This window comes from Saccostrea cucullata, unplaced genomic scaffold, assembly GCF_032062105.1.
Source record: "Saccostrea cucullata isolate Sc308-1 unplaced genomic scaffold, CSIRO_AGI_Scuc_v1 ctg16194, whole genome shotgun sequence".
Classification (NCBI taxonomy): domain Eukaryota; kingdom Metazoa; phylum Mollusca; class Bivalvia; order Ostreida; family Ostreidae; genus Saccostrea; species Saccostrea cuccullata.
The window spans coordinates 13252-23674 of NW_026924396.1; the positions used below are offsets into that span (position 1 = coordinate 13252).

General features: G+C 35.1%; 1 long non-coding RNA gene across 1 annotated transcript; it reads left to right on the forward strand.

The window, feature by feature from the left end:
- Positions 1–1553: 1553 nt before the first annotated feature.
- Positions 1554–3293, forward strand: LOC134266359 (uncharacterized). The gene is made up of 4 exons (XR_009991959.1): positions 1554–1693; positions 1885–2040; positions 2723–2833; positions 3118–3293. It is a non-coding gene; the product is annotated as an uncharacterized LOC134266359 (long non-coding RNA).
- The last annotated feature ends 7130 nt before the right edge of the window (positions 3294–10423 follow it).

The window sequence follows — 10423 nt, forward strand, 5'->3', positions numbered from 1 at the left end:
CTTTTCCCTTCTTGAATACCTTATTTCTGGATTTTTCCCTAAATTTGCAAGTTGGTTTATGTAAATTTCGGAAAGAACATAGGATTAATTTTTTTTATCACACACAATTTTTCATGGTAAACAATTTTATTTTCTGACAGTATAAGCTTTGAAAATACATTCTAAAATTTAATGGAAAATTATATTTATAAATAAGAAAAGTACGAAAGAAAGCGATTGTGAACAAAATGCTAAGTATCATACATATGCCATTTAAAAGCAATATTTACGATTAATAATTAATTCACAACTGTAATTTAGATGAACTTATGAAATATCTCACGCCAGAGTTTTTAAACAAGGAGGAGGAACCAAAAACCAAAAACAGAGCATTTTGCTTTGGAGTTAAGACGTAAGTTGCTAATTTTAAGTCGCAGGTTCAAATACCAATGAGGAACATTGAAAACGGTCCTTCAAAAGGGACCATAAAAACTTATTCCAGTGTCGCAGATGCGGTGTTGTATGCTGGTTCAAAAAGATCCCCACTGCTTAATGGCAAAAAAGTGCATAGTACGTCTAAATTTGGAGCAATGGGGAAATGTTCAAATGTCGTCCCAACAAATCTCGAAGGGATTAAAAGCAAAGAAACAACCAATCTTCAAGGGTCTAATTAAAGAAAAAATACACTGGACGTCTCAGGAAGCTAACTTATGATTTTAAAACTATTTGGAAAGAGTATTTAAACAATATTTAAATGAACCAAACCGAATCTACAAATGATTAAAATGCTAGGGTTATAAAACAATGTCATAGTCATGATATTTAACCCTTAAATAAAGGCATGAAAAAGTACAACTGAATAATATTTATTAGGATGAATATGCAGACATATTTACAACAGCTCCTATGATTCCATGATAGCATATAGTAAACATAGGAACATAGATGAATTGTTTATTAGATCAAAACTCAAATTAAATAAGATACAGTGAAAGAATGATGTGTTCACTAGGTGGGCCCCTCATCTGCTCATGAGGCTGGCCTTTCCATGTATTACGTACCTGAAATTCAACAGACAGTATTGTTTGTTCGTTGTTTAACGTTCTTTCGAAAATTTATTCAAATTGTTTAAAGAGTGAAGAATTCTAGTTAGCTAAAGGCATAAGATTGAGACATCGCTGTGTTTTATGAAGAACTACTTCTATGTAATCACATCTGGGCGCTATTTTGTTTCCATCAAATGCTTGAAAATCACAGTAGAACAATGTCGGCTGTTCTGATAAAAACTGATTTTGATGAAATTGTATATTATAAAACTTGGTTGACAATAAAAAAAAATTTGAATCATCTTAACTAAAAGATCTTTTCAGTCGACGGGATTTAATTGGGTCGGTCGCGTTAGGGGAAACAAAGCTATTTTTTATTTTGGCCCAATGTACCCATTTTGTGTCCTTTTCATGTGAATTAATTTATTTTGGAAAATCAAGTGAAACACATTTCCTCATGTATTACCGATATCAATTTCTCCTGTAAAACAATAATTTATGATTTATTGATCATTTTATTTTAGGAGAGAAAGACCTACCTGCCTCTAGCAGAGAGTGGTAGTAGGATCTACTTTGTCACCAGTGACTTGGCCAAAATCAACAACATGTACAGATTCAGTCTGGCTGCCTTCCTTAGAATCTTCCAGAAAGCTCTCAAGACCAAACAAGTAATATTTCAGCTTATATCTTAAATTTTCTCTCAATCAATTTTTCTTTGCTTCTGACATTTTTAAAAATAGAATTTTCATATAATTTTTTTCTATACATGTATATTATTTGTATCAATTCTAAATATTACGCTTTTATTAGAGTTCAGAAAAAGTATTCAGAGGTGTAGCTGATTAAGCTACATTTACAGGACGGCAGTGGGACTGACCACAGAATCCAAGCCCTGACTCAGAGACTACAGAATCTGGTGTATGAATACGTCTGCCGCTCTCTGTTCAAAGCAGATCAACTCATGTTTGCCCTTCACATGGTGCATGGAATGAGACCAGAGATGTTTGAATAAAACGTATGTACATTTATAATTTAGCTTTAAGCAATGTTCAAAATAAGAGGAAACTCTCTATTTGTCGCAAAAATATTTGTTAAAAATGGAATATTCGAAATGTTCTGTAAAAATGTTGATTTTTTAGATGGGCTTATTGCTCAAAGAGCAATTGCCGGCTAATGTCATCCTGTTCAAGGCAGGAAGTCAACCCCATAGTCGCCATTTTAAAGTTACGAGTAAAAATATAGTTCTTGCTCTCAACCGCTTTTGAGATAATACAAACGCTAAATAAAGCAACAAAAGTAAAACGAAGTTTTATCTTTATAAAACTTAAGTAGTAATGACTTTGAAAACTTTAGTTCTAAGTCAAAGAACATAGTTCATTAGCCTAAGGATTTTTGATAATCAGTGTTATTGTAGTTCTCTATACACATACCAGGTAAAGCAGGAGAGGGAACCAGACTGGCCTGTTTGTTTACATTCAGCTACTGTACCAGATTAATTCTGATTCTGACAAAATTGGACCGTGGTATTAGGATTGAAAAACTCACTGTCAGTGTCTTATCATTTATATTGATAGTTTTAAAATAATTTTTTTCATCAGAATATAAATGTATGTTTCATGTAAGAAATTCATTCTACTCTGTAAATAAGCCCGGCTCTCTGTACTTCAGAGTACTTTGATTTGTTGACTGTTTGTCAGGACTGGGAGGGTTTCACAGGAATCCTGGTGTCTGATGTGAAGTCGGAGAGAGGGCGGGGATTACCCTCCTGGCTTGATCAAGAGAGGCACACTGCTGTCACCAATCTCAAGGTAAACTAGAGGCCTTTTCAACGGAATGAATATTCACAAGGACTCTCCAAAATTCTTTATCCCTTCAACGGAGATGTTGGCTTTGTTGAGCAAGCTTCTGTTTTCTTTTCACTAGAAAATGAAGCATTAGAATTTTTTTCTCTCTCTTGAGTTAGTTTCTTAAGCAAATTTGTCCAGAACGAAAGCAACCTGTCAAGTTTAATTTTCTGACCTCAATTAGAGTGGGAAGGGGGATTCTCAAAACACAGTTCTTATTTAAAAAATAATGTAAATGTTTGTTGCAGAACAATTTCCCAAAGTTGTACCAGGTGCTGAACTTTGATGATGGGTCTCTCTGGTCTAACTTCTCCCGTAGGAACGAGTGTGAGAAGGAGTTCCCCTCAGTGATTGAGAAGCGAGTCACTCTATTCCAGCAGTTACTTGTAGTCCAGGCAGTCAGGCCAGACAGCCTACAGACTGCCATGGGACTGTTTGCCTGCAAGGCTTTAGGTTAGCATCTTTTTGAGTTAGGTACATGCTGCTGTGTAAAGAATGAGCAAATTACCAGTTCCTGCACAATTCTTTCTACAAAATTTGGTGAAGATCTTGTACATAGTTCTTATGTGAATGCCTTAAGGTAAATGAAGTAAAAAGTAACTCTGGTTGCATTAGTTTGCAGACTTAGATATCCATTACTGTATATCTTTATTTTCGCGTAATTACGAAAGACGATGTGCTTGCAAAAATTTAATTCTCACATATAATAGTATTCATTGAGATTAAGTAGAGCAATAAACACAATTCGTGAAAATTTTGTCCTGCTAATCAAGAGTCAATGACTATCTCGCAAAAATAAGGAGTGGTGAAAATTTAGTAATCTACAGTATTATAAATCTTTACTCATAATTTTTTTTCATCCAATTTTCATATTTCATATCTTTTATCTCCCTTTGACTTAACAGTTTAGCTTACTAAGATAGTCATAAAATATTTCTAATTTTATACTCCAGGAATCAAGGAGCTTTCTCCCTCTTCTGTGAATCTCAAGAGACAGAGACTTTGCCATCCGAGCCTATTCTGATTATTATCTCCCCTGGTGCTGACTCCTCACAAGAGTTACAGGACTTGGCTGCTCAGACTATAGGTGGCGATAAATACCACCAGGTTTGTCACTGAATTCAATTTCATTTTTTTCTATTGGCTCAAAAATAAGTGAAAACTATTTTTAAAAAGTGTCTTGTTACTTGCATAAGTGCTTTCTCTATTTTGGTTAGATTTTATCTTACTGGGGTATTGAACTATTTCTAGACAGGTTGCTATGAGTCAAGGTCAGTCTGACATAGATATGCAGTTGCTGAGGGAGTGTGCTCAGAATGGAGAATGGCTGTGTCTGAAGAACCATCTTGTAACACCCTGGCTGCCTCAGCTGGAAAAAGTATCACTTAGTTCTTTCTTCTTTCTGTGAAAGATTTTTGGGAAATTTTAGACCAATGTTCAGATTTTTGCAGGTTTCTTTTGTCAAACTGGAGTAACACAATTTTTGTTTTTAGGAAATAAACACATTGAAGCCACATGAAGATTTCAGACTCTGAATGACAGCAGAAGTGCATCCTTAATTTCCCACAATCCTCCTACAGAGCAGCTTGAAAATCACTTATGAGGTAGGAAAAATATGAAATGTAAATGCTATTAGTTTTGTAACAAATAAGACAATATCATTGAAGAGATAATGTTTTTATTTTTTAATTCCCAATGTTCAAAACTTTTATTTGTACTGATGTTGATGCAACCATTTTGGTTCTTTTTTTGTCATGATAATTATTTAACTGTAAACTTGACTTTTTCTAAGAATATTCTATTGTATACAGTGCACATTTTTAGCCCTCTACTGGTCAGAGACCAGAAGAGCTTATGCGATAGTAATGCATCTGGCGTCTGTCCGTCTGTCTGTTTGTCTGTCTGTCTGTAAACAACTTTTCAAAATGCTACTCTTCCTACAGTTTTGGTCTGATTTTAATCATCATTATTCTATTTAATTATTGCTGTTGTAAAGTTTCAATTCCCAACTGCTTAAGTACTTTTCCCTTCCTTTGCTATAAGTACAAACCAGTAGAGCTTCAGTCTCCAGAGACTTCTGGTTATATATTGTTAACTTTTGTGTTGGTTATTTATTTTGGAGCTGTCTGTTCTTCTAAGAGAAACTCCATTCTTTGATGACTGATGGAAAACCTCATCATCCCCCACTGCTTAAGAACCCCTTGTCTTAATCACCAGCCATTAATCAGTGATCATCGTTATCAAAGCTCCAAGGTACAATAGTGAAGTTTCTTTTGACACCATTTCTTCCAGTCTCTGACTTTGTTTAAGAATTAAAGATTTTGACTTTTTTGCTAAATAATTCCTTATAAAGCAGTTAACTCCCTGTTTCTTAGCTAATTAGAGCTCATTAATTAGAGTTGAAAATTTTTTTAGCAGGTAGCCAAAACCTCCAGCATTTCAGCTTTGACATTTCATTCCAAATTGTTTTCTCAATAATTAACTCATTAGATTTATTTAAGTTTTGAAATTAATATATTAAAGATTAATTTGTACAGAAATTTAGCCTAAAATTCAATAATGTGTTAGGAAGAGTTATCTCCATTGTTCATCCCTTAAGGACAAAAATAAATTTTGTTGCAGTAATTCATGAAAGATAAATAAATACTAGACATTTTCTGCCATTTTCATTTACGAGGGTTGATCTAAAAGTAATGTCACAACTTTGGTGAAATTGCTATAAATCGACGTAAAGCAAGAAAATTATGCATGATCGAAGCTTTATTTATTTCAAATCAAAATTCAAAAGAATATGATGTATGCTTTTTAAATTATCGGATTTTAAATAATGTGCATTTATGGTAGTCACCACACATAAATATAATGTCATATGATGGATACGCACCGTCATACTTTTAAGCGTTTCCCCTTCGTTTCATTAAAAAATATCTGTGATTCGCAAACACTTTCACCAATTCCACTTTCTTTAAGAATTCTTGGTACCAGTATACACTCAATCTTTTCATAATTAAACCCTCTGTCAAATTTTTTTGAACAGCAGCATAAAGCAAACTTAAATTTACATGTCATCTATACGTCTGTCTTTTTTGAAAACGTTAGACACCATTGAAGGTTTCCGTCTGATCTCCTACTTTTCAGTCTTCTTGTCCTGTGCTGATCATTCAGTGACCAATCACTCGCCCAAAATTGCTGAAACCATCTATTTTCTAGTAAATAGATGCCTATATAAAATAAAGAAAGTTTTTGTCATGTCCGTCCTTCTGTCTCTCTGTCTGTCTGTCTGTCTGTCTGTTTGTCCGCTAAAACTTTAACCTTGCCCATAACTTTTGATTTAGTTATCCTTGCCCATAACTTTCGATTTAGTAGAGATATGGCTTTCATCTTTCACATGTGTATTCCTTGTGACAAGACCTATCTTTGGGTACCACAAAATTAGACCTCTTGACCTTGGAATTTGTCAACTTTTACATAAAAATTTTGAACTTTTACTATGGCGATATCTATTGAACAGTAGATAATCTATTGAACAGTAGATAACAGGACATTTAGACTTGACATATATATATATATTCTTTGTATAAAGACCTTTCATTGGATACCAACAACTTTGACCTTTTGACCTTGACATTCGACATTACTGTACTTATAAAAAAAACTTTAACCTTGACTATAAATTTTTAATGGTAAGTGCTAGGGCTTTCATACTTCGCATATATAATCCCTTTAAAAAGGCGCTTTATTGAGTACCAAGAATCTTGATCCTTTGACCTTGACTTTGGAGTTTGACCTACTTTAAAATACAACCTTGAACATAATTTTTGAAGGTTAAGAACTAGGGCATTCATACTTCACATATTTAATCGTTGTGATAAGACCTTTTATTTGATATCAAGAACCTTGACCCTTTGACCTTGACCTTGGAGTTTGACCCATTTTTACACAAACATTCTAAACTTTTATTTTTGCCCTAATTCTTAAACGGTAGATACTAGAAATTTCATATTTCAAATATCAATTCTTTTCAGCAAGACCTTTTCATTTGAAACCAATAATTTTGACCTTTCTACCTTGACCTTAGAGATTTCTGAACTTACGAAAAAACTTTAACCTTGGCCATAACTTTCGAATGTTTAAATCTAGGACTTTCATACTTTAAATATGTAATCCTTGTGAGAAGACCTTTTATTGGATATCAACAATTTTCAACCCTTTGACCCTAACCTTGGAGTTTGACCTACTTTTTAATAACTTTAACCTTGGTCAAACGGTAAGGGCCAGCGCTTTCATACTTCTCATCTGTAATCTTTGAGACAAGGCCTTTCTTTAGGAACCAACAATCTTGACCCTTTGACCTTGACCCCAGAGTTTTTTTCCTCCTACCTTTTAAAATGTTAACCTTAGTCCCTTGAACAGGTGGTGCTAGGGTTTTATATTTAACATTTATCTTTCTTGTGAAAAGGCCTTACTTAGGTACCAACATATTAGATCTGAGAAAGGTTAACCTGTGCTGGATGTTGCCATACGGGGCATCAGTGTTTTACAAACACATCTTGTTATGATATTAGCACTGGTGCCTTTTACAAAATTGTGAATAATCCATGGCCTCTGGTTTAAACACGAACCAAATCCAATTGTTGGAAAGTTGTTACATGATACTCAGGTGACTTATAAGGTCCATGGGCCTCTTGTATAAGTAATAAATCCTTTTTTTTTATATGTTTTTTTTCTTCCTTACAGATCATCAATACATTGACATAAAAGGCAGAAGAAATGATACTCTGACATCAGAAGATTCATTTCTAACTTGCACCAGTCACTGCGACACATGTACATGTGGCAAACAGCAAAATAGTCCTTGACTGAACCACAACAGAAATGCACTTAGAGGCATAAGTCCACAGACAGACCTTGGACAAGAAGATATAACCAAGGAAAGAGAGAGTGTGGTGAACAATGAAAACTATGTGTGTGAGGTTTTCAAAGATAAGATGACTTCACCGAGATGTTCTCCACGCCCATTTTACCCTGTGAATATTAGTGATCTGATGACGTCAGATGAAAGCTTTTGTCCTGAAAATAATGACGTTCTCAGGCAGTTCAGTGTCATGAATCTCAAATCTTCTACACAGACCGTCAGATACCCTATGCAGACCATCAGATCTCCTGACCAAAGGAAAGTATTCTCACCCCCCCATAGCCCTACCATCCTCTCTACCAGCAAACCTAAGCGACCTTTTGACCTCAGATGACAGCTTTTGTCCTCCAAGTAAACCCAGCTCTGCCAAAAGTTTAAATAATCTTGCTTTGAAATCCCCAAGTAAGAAGGAATTTGTCAGACAATGGCATCAACAAGATTTTCTGTTAGCTACTGACACGTGTTCGACAACTCTAGAACAGTCAGGAAACTCTGAAGATACTGAATTGTATGATCCAAATGATGATCTCAACAAGAGGCTTCCATACAGTATAGATACTATATCTCGGGCAAGTACGGCAGAATACAAGATTCACTACTGGGAAGATCCAGACACTGGCAACAAACTGATCGTAAAGCATATTCTATCGTCGTTTTGTGGAAATAGTGGCCATCCATTCATCAGCAACAGTATCTGTAGCCTGTAAACAGTGGACTCCGAGAGGGCAGAATTGTACGACTGGAAATATTACTCCCATGTCAGATGACATCAATAATGTATTATTCAATAAAGAAATCCGACAGCAGTTACAGGGCCTAGGGGACAAGCCTGGACCAGTTATTCCGTCCACTGGCCAGACATACCTAGCAAGACTTAAACAACTGGAAACTAATCTACAAGGGGGCCAGCTTGGAATTTTAAAGACGTTGCCAGGTGGGTTTTGAATTACAGCAAATTTTAAAATATACCAATTACAGTTCATGATAATTATCTTAAACATCTTTGCTTAATACATCTTATTGATCTTAATACTTCTGTCAATTCTGTGACCAGTTTTCAATTTCGATTATTCGTCAAAACAATCAACTTTATTAGCTCTACTGGTCAGAGACCAGAGAGCTTATGCGATGGTGATCCGTTCGTCGTCCGTCCGTCTGTCTGTCTGTCTGTCTGTCTGTCCGTCTGTCTGTCCGTCTGTCTGTAAACAATTTTTCAAAATGCTACTCCTCCTACAATTTTAGTCTGATTTCAATATTACTTGGCACACAAGTAGACTACACTAAGATACATAGAATAGTGCATCGGTTTTTGATTTCGGTGATCGGTGTTGCCATGGTTACTAAAAATAGAATTTTCTGTGAAATTCCTTTAAAACGCTACTCCTTCTACAGTTTTGGTCTGATTTCAATATAACTTGGCACACAAGTAGACTACACTAAGATACATAGAATAGTGCATCGGTTTTTGATTTCGATGAACGGTGTTGCCATGGTTACTAAAAATAGAATTTTCTGTGAAATTCCTTTAAAACGCTACTCCTTCTACAATTTTAGTCTGATTTCAATATAACTTGGCACACAAGTAGACTACACTAAGATACATAGAATAGTGCATTGGTTTTTGATTTCGATGAAAGGTGTTGCCATGGTTACTAAAAATAGAATTTTCTGTGAAATTCCTTTAAAACGCTACTCCTCCTACAGTGTTGGGCTGATTTCAATATAACTTGGCACACAAGTAGACTACACTAAGATACATAGAATAGTGCATCGGTTTTTGATTTCGATGAACGGTGTTGCCATGGTTACTAAAAATAGAATTTTCTGTAAATTCCTTTAAAAGCTTACTCCTTCTACAGTTTTGGTCTGATTTCAATATAACTTGGCACACAAGTAGACTACACTAGGATACATAGAATAGTGCATCGGTTTTTGATTTCGATGAACGGTGTTGCCATGGTTACTAAAAATAAATTTTCTGTGAAATTCCTTTAAAACGCTACTCCTTCTACAGTTTTGAGTCTGATTTCAATATAACCTGGCACACAAGTAGACTACACTAAGATGCATAGAATAGTGCATTTGTTTTTGATTTCGATGAACGGTGTTGCCATGGTTACTAAAAATAGAATTTCCTGTGAAATTCCTTTAAAACGCTACTCCTTCTACAGTTTTAGTTTGATTTCAAAATAAGGCCATATAAAATTAATTTTTAGATTCTCATCCCCGCCCGCCCCTCTCAAAATGTCCCGCCCCGTTGTTTTTTATTTTCCAAAAATTTTTTTTTTTGAAAAATAAGAATCGGTAGAAAAAAAATCGGGCTCGGTATACAAAAAATTCAAAATATTTAATGGCTGCCTGACATATTGGCGCGGTATTTATATCACGTTGGAGCAGTTGTCATGTTTGTGATAATAAAAATACGGCAAGATGTGGTAGTAATCAAAGAATGGTGCGGGGTAATGTGCAGTGATCCACAGTCAACCCTTATAGATCTATTTCACAATCATATGCAAGGGAAGTATGACAAAAAGCCTGGCCAGGACGTGCATGAAATCGATCAGGTAACTGCATTTGTTGGTCCATCGAAAACCGATTTAACGGAAATGTCATCAAATGTCAAAGTGTGTGACGCTGTA